The following is a 16,288-nucleotide window of genomic DNA, read 5'->3' as shown; positions in this document are numbered from 1 at the left end:
CTTTCATTTAGCCCCTTAGGCATAGGAGCTTCAATAACATGTAAGTCCACATAAACAACCCAGGCTTAAAAACATAGAAAGCCTGTTTATAAAAGTTTTTCTCCAGGTTTAGGCTAGCACTGGTCATTTTTTTAGTAAGGACATCAGGCTTTTGCAGCAAAGCAGCTGTCAGCAAAAACAGCCTCTGTAAGCCAGTAGATCAGAGATAAGAAGGCTGCTTCTTTGCCTGCTTTTTAACAAATAAAATTGAAAGTTATATTAAGTTAAAGTGTTTATTCCTTTACAAAAAAGACAAACCTATATGAAGACAGAGCCCTTTATTTAACATTTTTACATGCGTGTTTCAATTTAAAAAAGAGAGCATTCAGAAAACACACCAGAGTGAAAACCACAGAACCTTAGTAACAGCTAGTTTATATCCCCCATATTTTTTAATCCAGTGGATTAGAGAGAAATTTATTTTCCTCCCCATATATTTGAAGCATTGTTTTTTAAAAGTTTATTATGAAAAAGCAGTATTGCCTGAGCTGTAACAAAACAAGGCCCTTCTTAGGGATATTTTGTAGAAGTTTAGTGAACTAAAAAGGCTTAAGATATTAGCCTGTTCTTTTTTACACTCCAGGCAGTGCAGTAAGGGGGGCAGGGAGGGGGTGTTGGATAGTGGGCGGGGGTGGATTAGGGTCAGGACTCGGAGAGGTCAGAGGGCAGAGAACAGGGGAATTGAATGGGGGCAAAGGTCCTGGGGGAGCAGTCAGGAAGGACCAGGGGTTGGGGGGGGCAGTTGGGACAGAGAGAAGGTGGTTGGATGGGGTAGGGGTCCCGGCGGGAGCATCAGGAATAAGAGGAGGGGTTGGATGGGGCGGCAGGGGGCAGTTAGGGGACAGGGAAGGGGGGTGGATGGGGCAGGAGTCCTGAGGTGGGCACGACCCCCCTCGTGGGGTGAGGAGGAGGGAACCGGTTGTTAATATTTTGGCAGCTCATCACTGCTTTCATCCACATCAAAGTCCATATCTTGCCATCCAACACCAGCATAAGAGAAACGGGTACCATAAGCAGCATTCGGCAAAGTTTCCCTCACAGCCAATGTGTTTCTGTTTAAATCAAGCTTGCTTGAATTATATACATTGTAATACATGAAGTTATTGTAAACTGTGGTGTAACTGTCTTCCCCGTATTGAATTTTTAACTTTCTAGCATTTTTAACAGCAAAAAATCATCATAGGAATTATGAAGGCTGTAATATTCTAAGACTCTCCCATCTGTGTTCAAAGGTGCAACCCAGTATAGGTCCTTCTGTGGAGTCCAAAGAGAGTAATCTCTACCCCAGGAACCATATTTGAAGGAAAATCCTCTCCAGTTCAGCTGTACAACATGGCTGGCTGATATTCATAATTCCACCATGATCACAGCTGCCTGTAAGCAAAGAGAAAATGCAGGCTTTTCAAATGGCATGATTAGGAGAGAGGATTTAGTGTGTGTGCTTTATAAGCATCAGCCTCGTTGCAAGAACAGAAATACATACATATCTTTGTCAAAGATTTTCTTTGCACTATGTAAACAGCACATGGATTTCAGTTCTGTAGCGGTTCCAGTCTGACTGAAATACAGTGGTCATACCACTAGAACTGGGTTCATACTGGAAAAAAAAAAACAGCCAACAATCCAGCAACACATTTCAGAGATCTCAGTTTTTAGTTGGTACTCACTTGCAGTAAATAAGTGATTAGCTTCAGTTTCAGATAAATGACCAGTTTTCTGTTTCCACCTGTTCTATGCTTTCCACCCCGCTGGGCTGGGAAATCACATAGAAAATATAATTTCAGAAGCACTTTCGTTGATTTGCTTTTGCAGTGGAGCACAGTTCTGGAAATATGGGAAATGAGAAGGATCATCTTGTCTCACTGTACCGTAGTGAGTTTTGGAAGGTGGAGGGAGAATTAGCAGCACTAGTTCTAGAGGCTCATTTCAGATTAGCAGGCTGCTGTCAAAACCACCACTTTAATACTTCAGAGGGCCTTCCAGACGAGGCTCTCAAAGCAATTCAGATATTAATGAGCATAGGCAGGGCTGGCCCAACCCATTAGGCGACCTAGACATTTAAGGGGTGGCGAGCGCCTAGGCGATCGTCGGCGGTATTTCGGGAATGGGACCTTCCGTCGCCTCTGTGGGGGATGCTGGCGCTCCTGAGCATAGCCTTACAACAGCTCTGTAAGGTGGAAGTAAATATCTCGTTTACATGTGAGGTAACTATAAAGTGACCATACAACCTATTTCAACCATGATAGTCTTGGCTTTTCTTATGATGCCCCAGGATAAATTGAAATATCCTGGGTTGTTTTTTTTCATTTCATCAGCCAAAACATTTGTTTAATAGCTACACAATGCTTGTTCAAGATGTATTGCTATGCTGAGTAGAACTTGCACTGTTTACTGAGAACAGACAGCCCAGTGGAATGAGCTTTCAGGGTAATGAACAATGTCTGGAATGAAGAGAACTTGAATGAAAGTAAACGCTATCAAAGCTGTTCCTTTGCTCAGAGCGACTGTTGATGACACTTGTTCAATGTTTCACAATAAATGCAGAACACTAAAGTCTTGGAAAAAATCCTCCACTCCAAAATATGCAGGTCTCCGTGGGTCAGAAGCTGGCAGTGGTAACATCTGCACACTTAAAAATAAAAAGTATCCTTTTATCTGACTCTGCAGCCCTAAAAGATGTCACCATGAATATGCGCCAGTTTTTTCCCTTTAAAAGCATGGTCATCTGAGACACAGATGCTAAGTGACCTGCACAGTCACACAGCAAGTGAATAGCAGTGCCAAGACTAGAACCAACATTTCCTAACTCAAAGTCAGGTGCTTTAACCACTAGACATTGCTCCCTCTTAGAGGTGAAGTATAGTTTACCTGCCAAGACCTGAGTTTTATGTTTCTATTAATTGATCAATTCAGGGCAACAGCTGATGAAATCAAATCAGTGCAGAGGCTGCACATGCTCTTTATTCCATAGTGAAAGGGAACCTTTTTTGCAACTGGCTTTTAAATGCATGGGGAAAGTATATGGCTGCAAACGTGGTTTGGTGTGTTTATTAAGCTGCTGTTGTGTGCGCGTGAGAGGGGTCTGTGCAAGGCATAGGTGTAGGTTTTTAAAAAGTACTTGGTCTGTTTCAAACCAACAAGGTTTTTTACTGTGCAAAATGTAGTTTTAAAGGGATTTTAAAAGCAGTTTGGTTTTTTATTCTGCAAAATGAGATGTATTTAAAAATGTTTAAGAGTTAGTTTGTTGTTTTGTTTTGTTTTTTAAGTGGCAGAAATAAACTCAGAACCTGTGTTTGCTGTACAGCCTGAAATGGATTATTTGTTTTAAAAATATGATTTTTTGTTACGTACCAGGGAGGCCGGGGGGCCCTCCCAAGGTGCTCTGTAAGAACGAGGCCGACACACACTGTGAGTTATTGGCTTTAATGAAGGTAAAGTGACACATCTGCAACGGGGACCCCAAGCGTTGCTGTCACTGAGACGGGGACCCAGCGCCCTGTAGCTCGGCCTGGGGTGAAGTCATCACTGTTCATGATAATGTTTGCAGGAGGGAACAGCAGCTGAACTTTGTAAAAATGCTAAGGAGAAAAGTTCTAAATAAATTCAGGCACAGAAATTATTAGATTGTAATCATTTGGCTATAAACAATTTCGTTGAATTAGCTGAAGAATGTATATAGTGCTATGTAATTGAGATTGTATTAGGTCCTAAGGGCATATAAGTGGTGATGTTTTCTTTCAGTGTTTAAAAGCAGAAGTTAAAAGTAAGAAACTTTAAGCTGTGAATAGCTTTGAATCCAGAAGCAAGCCAGGAAGCAACTGTATTAATGCAAATGATTTAAGTGATGAAGTAATTCCCCTGTTTTGCCTGAAATCAATAAGGGTATTTGTATATTTTAAGTACTGATTGACTGCCCAGAAGGGGTAGACCTTCGTTTTTGTCTTTCAGATAATCAGAGAAGACTGATGCCAGCTGAACAGCATTCAACTTACCATGATTTACTGGCACAGTACAATTTATGTTTTGTGTTCTATGTTCTGTCTTGTGGTGTTTGTCTTGTGGCCAGAATTGTTGTTGTATTATTTTTAATGAAGATTTAAAATGTGGTTACATGGTGTGTTTTCTCTATACCCCCACCCCCGTCCTGCAGTGTCAGTTTGATCACCTGACATGAGGGATAATTGGTAACAGAAATTTGTCACAGTTTGGTGAGCAATAGAGAATGGGGGAGCCCTGCAGAATTTACACCATCTATCTGTTTTACCCTTGTTAGTTTATGTTTACTTTGTTTGGTACTGTTGGTGTTATGTGTTAAGAATTGCATGGTTATAGGTGAGCCCTAATAGAATAAGGAAACACTATTTGGTCCTGGTTCTGTTCTGTTTAGCCGGTTACTGTTGTTTTTCTGCTCTGTTCATTTGGGCGTTAGGTGTGTGGGCGGAACTGAACTTCTCGTTCGTAATTCCTCGGAGTGGAAGCCATGTGTGCGATGAAGCTCTGAGGTTGTCCTGAGATTTTACTGTCCCGCCCCCTGTAACGGACAATGTAATAGAAGTGGAAAAATCTGGCTTAGACTGCAATTTTCTCTGCTCTCTGTGTAATTTTCTTTGTTGTTTAAGCGCCTGCAGACAAATGGGAATGCTAGTGCTTGTATTGCTAGATTAGCTCAAGGTTATGCTGCTGTTGTTGTACCAGAGCGCTTGAGAAAGCGAGGGGAGGAATGTAGGAGGCTAGGGAACCACGGAAGATTCTGTTACGGCTTAGCTTAGGCAGTTCCGCTTTCTCAGCCTCCGGTTACTGTTGGACACGGCATGCTAGTTTTAACCTGCCGTGACCGGCTGGGACTGCTGCGTGGCAAGCCCCTGGCTGTTGGCCAGGGGGGCAGTCCCGGAGGGTGGAGAGTTTCTATTGCATTATGTATGAGCTGGTTTGCTGCTGTTTGTATAAAATGAGCATGCTTTGTGTTTGTTTTCGGACTTCACCCCAGGCCGAGCTACAGGGCGCTGGGTCCCCGTCTCAGTGACAGCAATGCTTGGGGTCCCCGTTGCAGATGTGTCACTTTACCTTCATTAAAGCCAATAACTCACAGTGTGTGTCGGCCTCGTTCTTACAGAGCACCTTGGGAGGGCCCCCCGGCCTCCCTGGTACGTAACAATTTTTTAAATAGAAAAAACACTCTAATGAATATTTAGTTTAAGTTTACAAGATGGTTTCATGTGTTTTATAATAATGATGTTTGCTCCACAGTATGATCAAAACATGAGAGAAAACAAGCTCAAAAGAAAAAGGAAAGTGATAGCTCCAAAGGAAAATTCACCAGCATCAGTGACTGATGGATGGATGGATGAAGCCCAGTAAATATATTTTGCTTATTGGTTTGGTTGTTCTATGAGGTTTTGTATTTTAAGTAAATACATAGGTGTGGGTGAGAAACATGGTAAAGGTCAGTTTTGTAAAATGGTCCTCCCCAACCCCTCCATAGGTATGGGCAACTTTTCTGACAATGCTGTCATCAGAGCTACAAGGACACCTCCTCCAGAACTGCCAAAGAACCAGGAATCTACTTTGAGACCTTTAACAACACAAAACAGCACAAGAGTACAGATGAAGCATCCAGGCAGTCCAAACCTCATATACGTCAAACCCAAGGGCAAAACAAGACTCTGGTAAAAAACTACACAGTCACAACTCCAGTTCCTCAGTGGCCACTGCCACACCAAACCCTGAGAAAACTGTGAGCGAATACACACACATTCACAAACCCAGAGCATGCGCTCTAGAGGTTGTGAATAAAAAAAACCTAGGACTGACAAACCATTCTCCCAAAACTATAAGCTCATCACAGCTCTCCTATATACTAGTACTTGGGAAGAGTTTGATGCTTCATTCAGAAAACTGATGGACGCTGTATCCTCGGGGGGTCTAAAAGAACGGCATTCTAAAAAGATTTGGGAAAAATATGATGCTTCGTTCAGAACACTGGTGAACTCTGTATCCTCAGGGGGCCTAATGAACGACCGCAACTCACTTACTGGATGCTGAAATGAAGTCTGTTCTTCAAAGAACTGATTTAGCCGAATACTAAAAGGCTAAACTTTACAGTGTCATGCTTCAAAGGTACCTAATGTACATGAAGCAGCAATGAGGAAAAAGTGAAAATAAGTCTGTTTCTACCAGAACAGGAACAGAATGTAACTGCCAAACCCCCAGAAACACCAAAGGCCTCAGACTCTTGCTCAGGAGGTGTTGGATAACGTGAATAAGCGTTATAAGAAAAATGCATTAGTATTGCTAAATAAGCTGGGCCAGGATAAAAACCTCTCTTCATGGAACGATAAAGGGGCTTTTGTGTACAAAGGCTCTGTGGTTAATGGTTCTAACACGCTCAACTTAGTCAGGGCCATGATCCAGACATGCTCTGTTCCTAGCAGACGTACCTAAAAGATGGGATGTGTTTATGAATGTCATGGCGGAACTGAACGTACCATCTTCCATCACGGGCAATGCGGCCAACAGAGATCTATTGGAATGCCCCACGACCTCGACTGTCACTTCTTAATCATTCATTTACCTATGTTCACCTTGTTCGCCAGTGATTCCCAAGCCGCAATTGCATTCCACCTCTAAGGGGGTGGACAAAGAGGCCACCATGCTCATCGAGGTGTCTCACAAGCAGTTGGGTTTTGGGTTTGGGTTCCAGTGTATCCATCAATGGCTGGGCCAAAAGGCTCCCCTTGGTTGCTCCCTCCTCGGGACTGTCACTGATGTAGAGCTTTCTCCATGGATGGTCAAAGACCCTCATGGCTAAGACAAAGTCCAAAGTTCTCACAGGGGTGGTGAAGGAGTCCATGTTTCCTCTCAGCAGCCTTTCCACGATTTCTAATACACGTGTCCTTGGTAAGAGATGGCCTCTTCTGTCTAGTGCTGGGACTTATGGGGTAATAGTGCTGCACTCTGATTGGCAGACGGCCTTGGGAGGAGTTCTTAGTGGGATCATTTGGCCCACTTCCAGATGGGTCACTCTGCCCCAGAACTTGCCCTGATTGGTCAAAATCTCCTCTTGGGGTGGTCTTATTGGGGCAAAACCCATCCTAATTGGTAGAGGGCAGTGGGAGGAGTTCTTAGAAGGGGCACATGACAACTTGCTTCTGGTCATGTAGCCACCTTGACCCAGGAAGTAATACCCCCAAGGGGCGGGACTTCTGGTGACAGGTGGGAGGGACAAAGGGGTCATGTGATGGGTGTTGTTAGAGGTGTTGTCAGAAGTGCTACCGGTGTGGTGCTCTGCTTTCTCCAATGTTGATATCACTCGGCTGCGTGCGTGTGTTCCCTCTGTGTGCTGCCCCAGCTCTTTGAAGATAGCTGACGCAGCAGACCCGACCAGAACTCCCAATAACCACAGAGTCTAGTAAGATGCAAAGTCACGTCGACTAGGTTTATTGCAACCTTGGACACAATTGCAGTTCCCTGTAGGTTTCTTAGCCTAACTTAGGGCATACTATGAGAAAGTGCCTCTTGGCAATGGACCCGGCTCAGTCAGTGGCAGGACTTTCCACTGCCCCCTTGGCCGGACAAAGACACCGCCCCAGGGATGCATTCTTATACACAGGTACAAACAAGTTACACATCACATCTGATGTATTGAGGTGCAACCCCTCTACGCAGCAAGGTACAACCCCTTTACGTAGTAAGGTGCTGCTCTCACCTCGTACATGTTGGTTTGATCAAAACAACTCTATCCATCATATTACCCTTTTGCCCTTGTCTTTGGGATGGGCCAGCCTGTTCTTTGTTATCTGTGTGGAATGTGCAAGTATATGAATGTTCTGCTATCTAGTGTTCAGTACCTTTTAGGTATGTTTCTTGCAGCATCAGCCCTTTCCTTGCCAGCTTCTGTGAGCAGAGCTTGCCTCTGGCTCACAGCTTAACTTTGCTAACATAAAGCAAAGTCTTGACCATTACTTTAGTTTAGGACTCAGGCCTCATACCGGGCCTCTGATACCAAGGTTTATATCTCAGGGCCTCCTCTTACTACAGTGGGGTTAGAGTTTGATTGATGGTAGAACCCTTATACTACGGCCAGGTGTCCGAGTCAAGAATGGTTGAGTATGTCCAGGCAGAACCAGAGCCAGTGTCCAAGTCCAGGCCAGAGGTCGAAGCCGAGTGGTCAGACCAAAGATCAGCCAAGCCCATGCAAAGCCAAAGTACAAATACAGGCCAAAGGTCAAATCCGATTAGTCAAAATCCAAGGGGTTGGGGAAGATTAGGAGGAGGAGGCAACGCTGGAGCGGGTGGGTGTAGGGCCTGGAGTGAGGCAAGAGAAAGATGAGAAAACTGAGCCAGGGTTCATAACCAAAATCTGGAGCCAAGAAGGGTCACGCCAAAGTCATAGCCAGAGACTGGAGCCAAGAGTCAAGCCAGAGTCAACAGCGAAGAAACCGGAGGGCAGGGCAGGGTGGTACATGCGGGTGGGAACGAGTATGACTTACTGGAGCCCTAGAGACCCCTCATCGTGGGACTCCCTTCCTAGGAAGGAAAGAAGGACAGCAGGATAACAAAGATGTCTGACCCTGGAAGCCAAGGGGAGCTCCCATCCAGGCTATGTGCCAGGATGCCATCACCTTGTCTGTTCATTTCACACTCAGACCCCCTAACCGGAGGAGAGAATAAAGGGCAGAAAGCGAAGGTGACCCCGCGGGAAAGGCTCTAGGCTGGGACCTAGTCCACTTCCCAGATCTACACTCAGGATTGTGTGACCAGGACCACAGCCCTTCCTCTACATCTCAGTTTCCACCTGCCACATGGGGAGGATCCTTCCCTGCCCCAGAGTGTTAGGCGGGGAGTTTCATTCCCGCCTGCGAATGGTTCAGATACCAGGTGGGTGGATTGGGCCCCAAGTGGGGGATGGTCAGACATTCTCTGTGTCAGGGGTGACACAGTCCATCGCAAGGTCAGAGCAGTGATGACAGGGGAGGGGCTCCATTTCAGGCCACCCCTCCCAGACTGCAATGGCTATTGAGCATAACCCCTGGTTCTGCAGATACTCTCATTTCTGGGCCAGCCCCACAGCCCAGACAGCCTGATTCTTCTGAACCAGTATCTGGCCTGGCCCCAGCTCCAGGGATTGGGGTGGGGCATGGTGTTGAGAGTGAGGTGCTCGGCCTCGGTTTCTCTCAGTGCTGTGGGCTCTATGGCCGCTCCCCCCAGCCCTTCCCCCCCAGGCAGAGTGAGACAGAGCAGTACCTGCGGCAGGGAGTGGGAGCTTTTGATCATGCGAAGGGGAGGCCCTTCGAGGCTCTCCCATGGAGCACAGCCCCTGGTGCAAGCACCTAATGTTAAATAGCTGGGTCATGACCGTCGCTGTAATGTCCTTCCGCTGCAAGGGAACAAGGATCAATCAGAAACTCGGACACTCACAAGAATGAAGGATATTAATGGCACTGGGAGCCAGCAAAATTTCCTTCCCATGTTTGAGGGAAGCATTCCCCCACCCAACCCCTGACACAAAATTTGTCTGTTCTCTAGTGACGTCCAACCCCTCTCCCACCATTGTGGAATGAACTCCTGCTCCCAGTCCTGTCAGTCCTCCCTCGTGAGAGCTTTTCTACCTCCTAACTCAGCAGGAATCCAGCTCCGCTCCCCAGAATCCCCTCAGCCACCCTCACCCCCTCCAGCTGAATGGTTGGGAGGCTTTGGGCAGTAGTGCTGTGGGTGAGAGGAAGTGGACATCTTTCCCCAAGGGATCCCCATGTCCTTAACGTGATGCCACAGACAGTAGCTCTGGTGAATGGAGCACTTAAGCAGCCTCTGCTGACTGACTTCTCCAGTTCTCCCAGAGCAGGTGGTGGCTGGGATACCAGAGCACTAGGAACCAGCCTGAGGCCCGGAGGGGGAGGAAAGGCCCACAGAGGTGGCTAGGGGAGTTGGCAGCCCCTAGCATGAGCAATGGGAGTATGTCGTGTTTATGTGATGTCTGTTAGGAAATAGCCTTGCTGGAGAGCTGGGTCTGCCCTGCTTTGAGCTGCTCAGGGGACAAGCTGGCACCGACCAATGGCACCTGCCTGGGTTCATCCTCTCCTTGCTCCCTGGTCAGCCCATGGGATGAGATGGGAGTGATTTTCAATGGCCTGGAGGTGAAAGGCCCTGGGGGTCCCTCCCCAGTTGATCCCTCTTTGGTTACCTCATCCCCTATCAGCTGGCCAGCTTCACCCAGGATGGAATATGTGAGCACCAGCCTAGCCTGGCTGACACGGAGGTGGGGGTTGTGTATGGCCAGAAGGAAAAGGAGGGGAAATCCATCAACTTTCTCCCTTCATCTCTCCAGCTCACCTGGTCCAGAGGTCTGCTCCTACCCCTCTGTAGGAAGTGCTGGGGGAAAGGAGTGAGAGCCCTCTTCCTCTCTGCCCCCAAGGGAGCTCGGAGCAAAGGGACCAAGGCAGGACCCTCTATGAGTACTCGCTGCCTCGCTGCTCCAGAACAACAAGGGCCCTGAGGCCAAGCACAAATGTGCCAGCCAGTGGCCTATGGAACGCAATCCCTTACGGACCTGGGGGGAACAATTAGTCAGGGGATGAGGAGCTTGACTCAAGCCCTGACTCTGCAGGACGCCGGGGGTCAAAGGTCACTTGGTCAAATTCAGGCAGGGAGGTGGCGAATTCGAGCAGAGCAGCGCTGCTCTGTATGGCCCTAGCTCTCTCCTGGGTCTTTTTGGAGTGGAGCCAGAAATGGACTTGCTGCGGGAGAAGGTAGGGGTGTGGTCAATGGGCAGGTGTACGTGCTCTACAAATGAGCCTCTCCCCTTCCCCAGGGGGCTGAGACTTTGTGCTCAGGGTGGAATAGCTGAGCCCTGGCCGCAGAGCTTGAAAAGGGGGTTCATGAAACTGCCCACATCTTGCTGGGCACAAGCTCATTGTCTCTCCACGCTGGGACAATGGTCAGTCTTGGGGCTGGTCTATTTGCTCTGAATCCCTGATCCATGAACAGCACGTCAGGATCAAGGCACATGCCCTGGACCCCCAGGCCCCAGCTGCAAAGGCCTTGGTAGGATGGATTGAACGGCCATGAGGACCATCCCTCCGGGAACTGCAGTGTCCCTAGGACAGAAGAGCTGATTCCCTGAGGCTCCTCCTATATCTCAGGGTCTCCCTAGAGAGTAGCCAGTGACTTTTCTCAGAGGCCCATATCCTGCATCTCACAGGGGTTTCAGTCTCTCAGTCCCCAGGCAGGTCTGTTTTTCACTGTTAGTGCTTAATGCAACCATGTAGAGCTCTGGCTGACAGTCCCAGCTCCTTCCCCCTGCACTGACAGCTCTGGGAAAGTGTGGTCGGCTGAGTCCAAGTTGGGAGGACATAATGGAAACATGGCTCTTCTAGTCTCTCCTTTTCAGCACTCCCACAAGCTAAGAGGAAATTCCACCCCAGATCGTCCCATTCTACTCACCTCCATGAGGTGCTGCAGCTTGTCCAAGGTGGGGGCTTTGTCAGCAGGCCCCTGAACATGGTGTCCAGACTCTGTAAATAGCTCTTGTGCAGAGCCTGCAAGAGGAGGGAGCACCTGTCAGTCATGGGACATGGGGCTACACCAGTCAGGAGACAATTAGGAGGATTCTCCAGGAGACGTGGCAAGACTCAAAAGGCACATCCTGGCCTCTCCCATTCACATCACTCCAGGGACACTGAGCAAGAGTTCATGGCCGGATGCCTGCTGCCTATTCAATCCTTGCTCTTAGCAGTTCTCTGTGCAGGGCCTGGTACCCAGAAGACTATGGACCAGCCAAACTGCAATGGGTGGGAGGTAGGATCCCTGGGTAAGTCCAGGCAAGAGATCAGAGAATGAGGAGAGGAGGAAAGTCTGGGATCAGTCACGGAGGGGTAACACAATCCCCTCTGGAGGGAAGGGGCCATCCCTGCCACTTTGTCCCGGGCCTGTTCCTAACTCTGCTCACCCCTCCCCTATTCTCAGCAGCTCCATCAAAGCGAGGGAGCAGGGACACAGAAGTAGGATTAGGACCTACCCAGAAGTGGGTGGTGTCGTTCCCAGTGCCCATGGTAAAGATTCTGTGGAGAACAGCCTGCAGGAGGAGTGATTCCAGCTCCAGGGCAAGCGGTGGCTTCAGTTTGCTGGCAGGAGAGAGGAGCCTGTAGTAAACTTTGCAGCACCAGTGTGGTGCTGGCACTGCCATGGACATGACCCCCTCCCTCGCAGTGATCCCCTCCCTATGCACACTAACATTATAGGAGTGAAATCAATCCCCCAGCCAGGAAAGGAGGGGGGAGAATGTTCCCGCCTCCTCTGCTGAGGGATGGAAACAGCCACAGCTGGGGGTAACCTAGCTGGAGGAGGATCCGAGACTCCCGGCTCTGGCCCCATCAGGGTTAGGGCAGCTGGATGGGAGGGTCCTGGTACCTGAGATTGTAAACCACAGCCATGGAGCTGGACACGATGAAGCTTTGCTTGGACACCACAGGAAGATTTTCAATCAGCTCCTGAGAGACCCCAAGGAAACAAAACTGGGTGTGAGACTCAGGCCCTGCAGACCCACAGGACCCAGGGAGGAGGCCAAAGTGCTCTGCAGAAACAGCCAGTGTCACCCGCACCTCTAACCAGCTGGGCCCCCATTCATCAAACTTCCTTCCCCCCCTCCCACCCAATTCCTCCCTCCCCTTCCCCCTGGTCCTACAATTCCCCCACTGCCAGCTCCCAATCAGTCTCACAATTATCCCCTTCCCTGCCCCCAGTCCTCAGCCCCAGGAACCCCTGTCCTCTGCTTCCTTCTCCGGCCCCACTAACTCTTCCTCCCATGTCTGGATCCCTCACCCCAGGGGCCGGGCACGGGGTCCGACTCACCACAATGCTCTCCACAAGGGTCGCTTTTGAAAAGTGGGGCTCCAGGGTGTCCCGCCCCTGCTGCTGTGCCAAGAAACAGACTCGGGATGGCTTAGAGGAAGCGAAGCTGTTTGGCCCTGTCTTCCACCAACTAGGAGTGGGGTGGGAGGGAGAGAGTGAGAGCCTGTTACACTGGGACTTCCCCGCCCAACCCAAACCAGATCCAGGGCTCAGGACCTCCATGGGGTTGGACAGGGAAAGCCACCCCCTTCCGAAACCAGTGTCACCCTGCACAGACAGGGGTTGTAACTTGGACAGTGTCTGCGGGGAGCAGACACCTTGGTCTGTGTGGGACAAATACCCCCACTTTGGGGTGGCAGATAACAGAGGAGATGTGTCCCCTCATTGGGGGTGAGGGATTCTCTGGTACAAGACCCCCTGCCTGGGTGGGGATGGAACAAGGAGCAGGACAGACTCGGTTGCAGCACAGCTGGGGGATTTTTGTACCTCATCTCTGCCCTAGAGGTGCTGCTCGATGACCCTGATGGTATCTTGTTCAGAGGACACATCCTCCTCCTCCTCAACCTGCTCCTCGTCTTCCTCCTCCTCAACCCACTCCAGCTGGGCACTGGGTGTCTCTGCACCAGGGAGGGAAGGAGAAAGTATAATACCTTCTGCTGCTGGGGGGATGCAGTGGACAGAGAAGGCTGCATGTTTCCCCCTTCTCTGTAAGGAACCTCAGGGCAGAGAGGGCCCCACCCTACCCCTCCCACAGATGCCCTCAACCCCCTCAGACTCAGGGCCTCATGGCAGTCAGCCCTCCACCCCCAACATCAGGGGAGGCTGAAGCTCCGCCAACTCCAACTAGTATCCCCTGCCAAGGGGCATGGCTGTGCCACCCCTGCTGGTGGCAGTGGGGCTCACATGGGTCACTCCCATTTTCTTGGTGAGCCGATGGGCACAGTGTGTTACTGGTCCCCCACCACCCCAGTCCTCCTCCCTTTCCCCTGGGTCTCCCCTCACCTGCAGAGAGGGAGCCTTCAGCCTGAGGGCTGTCAGACCCCACAGAGGAGCTGCTGGCCCCTCAGGAGTAGGCGGAGCTGCTGGTGTTTGTCCCAGAGTCACCCATCTCCTGCTCTGGGCTGGCAGGGGGCTCCTCAGCAGCCAGGGTGGTGGGTGGCTCCTGCTGGGACCTGGGGCACAGCTCCTGGCTCCTTGGCTTCCTGTGAAGGAAGCCCCAGAGCTGTCTTGCCCGGCTCCTGCCCTCTCCTGGGTCCCTCCTCCATAGCTGAACCCAGGGCCACCTCCATTTCAGCCCAGAAGGTGCCTCAAGGTCAGCTATGGGAGCTGGTGTCTTCCTCCTCCAGAAAGCCAGGGAGCTCCTCTGTTTAGCCTGGCCACAAGCCTCTACCCTGGCTGCAGGGACAGAGGGGCCTCTCTCCTCCTGGGCAAGCCAGTCGCTGCTTCTCTCTGGCTCTGGAGCCACCTTCAAAGTCTTTCTCCTCAGCATCCGCTTCAGCCACTCCATCCTGGAACTGAGTGGGGAGCAGCCATGAGTCTGGGTTCAAAGCAGCCCCATTAACAGGCCTGTCTGCTCCCCTGCCCACATCCCTTCTGCTGAGGCAATTTCTCTTCCCCACACATCCCACCCCAGGGCACAGGAACCCTCAACCTGGGGAACAAACTGACATGGCAGATGCTTGGTGTTGGTCCTTCCTTTACCCTCATCCTCGATCTCCCGCACCCAGGTGGGCTGGAAAGGGTGCTGCACAATGCCCTGCCAGCAGAGCAGGGGGTAGAAGCCAGGAGATCAAAAGTGGCTGTGAAAACATGATGCCAGGGGATGAATAAACTCAGGCCAGCAGCCAGGGGTTCACTACACTGACCGACGACCAGCAGGACACCTCCCATCTCAAGGTCTCCTAGTAACTCGTTCACATTCCTGAAGCGTGAAGGCCCAAGGGCTCTAGGGGAGTGTTCCTAGCCCCACTGATGGAAACAGAGGCCTGGGCAGGAGAAGCCGCTGCCTCAGGGTTGCACTTAGAGTCAGGGATAGAGCCAGGGATGGAGCCCAGGAATCCTTTGTCCAGGCTCCCGCACTAACCACTAGAGGAACACTCCCTTCCAGAGCTGGGAAGTGCCAGCGGAACTTCATTCCTAGTCTTCCTGGCTCCAAGTGTGACCTGTTGTAGTGACTGACAGATTTGCTACTTGTCCCCCAACCAAAGCCAAAAAACACATCTGTGTTGGCAATCATGAGTTACACCTTCTCAGCACTCCCCTGTCTCCCGCAGCTGTCAGGTGTTTCTTGGATTATGGAGGCTTGGATGGTAACAGGAAGAAAGAAATGGGAGAAAAGAGAAGATGAGACAAGAGGGAAGTAAAAAGGGACAAATTTCAAAAGCCCCCAGCCAGTCACAAATTCATAAATTCCAAGCCCAGAAGGAACCACTCTGGTCTGACTTTGTTTCACATCAGTTATAGAATGTCCCTCAAAATAATTTCCAAGGGAACTGGAGGAGATTTTTTAGAAAACCACCCAATCTTGATTTTAAAAAATGCCAGTTGTGGAGGATCCAGCACAACCCTCAGTGAATTACTTCAAACCCTGACTGTTAAAAATGCTCCTCTTATTATTTCCAGTGTGAATTGGTCTAGGCTTCAGCTTGAAGCCATTGTTTGCTCATAACCTTTATCTGCTAAAGTGAAGAGCCCATTAGTAAATATTTGTTCCCTTAGGCTCATCGCTTAACCTTCTCTTTGACTGAGCTCCTGTAGTCTGTCAGCACAAGGAATGTTTTCTAATCCTTTCATCATTCGTGTGAACCCTGTCCAATTTATCAGCATCTGTCTCCAATTGTGGACACCAGAAGTGGACACAATATTCCAGGAGTGGTTGCACTAGTGCCCAGTACACAAATATGGAACCTCTCTATTTCTACCTGAGATTCTGCTAGTACGGCTCCACGGGTCACAGTTGCCCCTTTGGCCATAGCATTCCACTGGGAGATCATAGTCAGCTCATTATCCCCCATGACCCCTAATCTTTTTCAGGGTCGTTGCTTCCCAGGATAGAGCCTATATTTTTGTACATAGGGCCTATATTTTTTTCTTACCTTCTACACAGATGATGACTTGACAAAATCCACACAGAAATGAAAAACCTTACAAGGAATCTTCTCCACACCAATCCTCTCTTAGTCCTCACAGAGAGACCGCAAGATGGAGGCTTGCTGCAGCAAGGCTACAGGGGTCTCTGAGGTTCCCCCTGCCCTGCATCCCTGTCCTGCCTGGCTATTGTCAAGAGAGCTCTGTGAGGTCACAGTCACCTCATCATCTTTGCCCAATAGGCTGAGTTCCTGCCAAAGGCCTTTGTGAAGTCACTGCCACACTCACCTTTCCCTTGCAGGCCTGATGTCTGCCC

This window comes from Mauremys mutica, chromosome 1, assembly GCF_020497125.1.
Source record: "Mauremys mutica isolate MM-2020 ecotype Southern chromosome 1, ASM2049712v1, whole genome shotgun sequence".
NCBI classification, from domain to species: Eukaryota; Metazoa; Chordata; order Testudines; family Geoemydidae; genus Mauremys; species Mauremys mutica.
The sequence above is the reverse complement of the archived record's forward strand: the minus strand, read 5'-3'. Positions refer to the sequence as shown.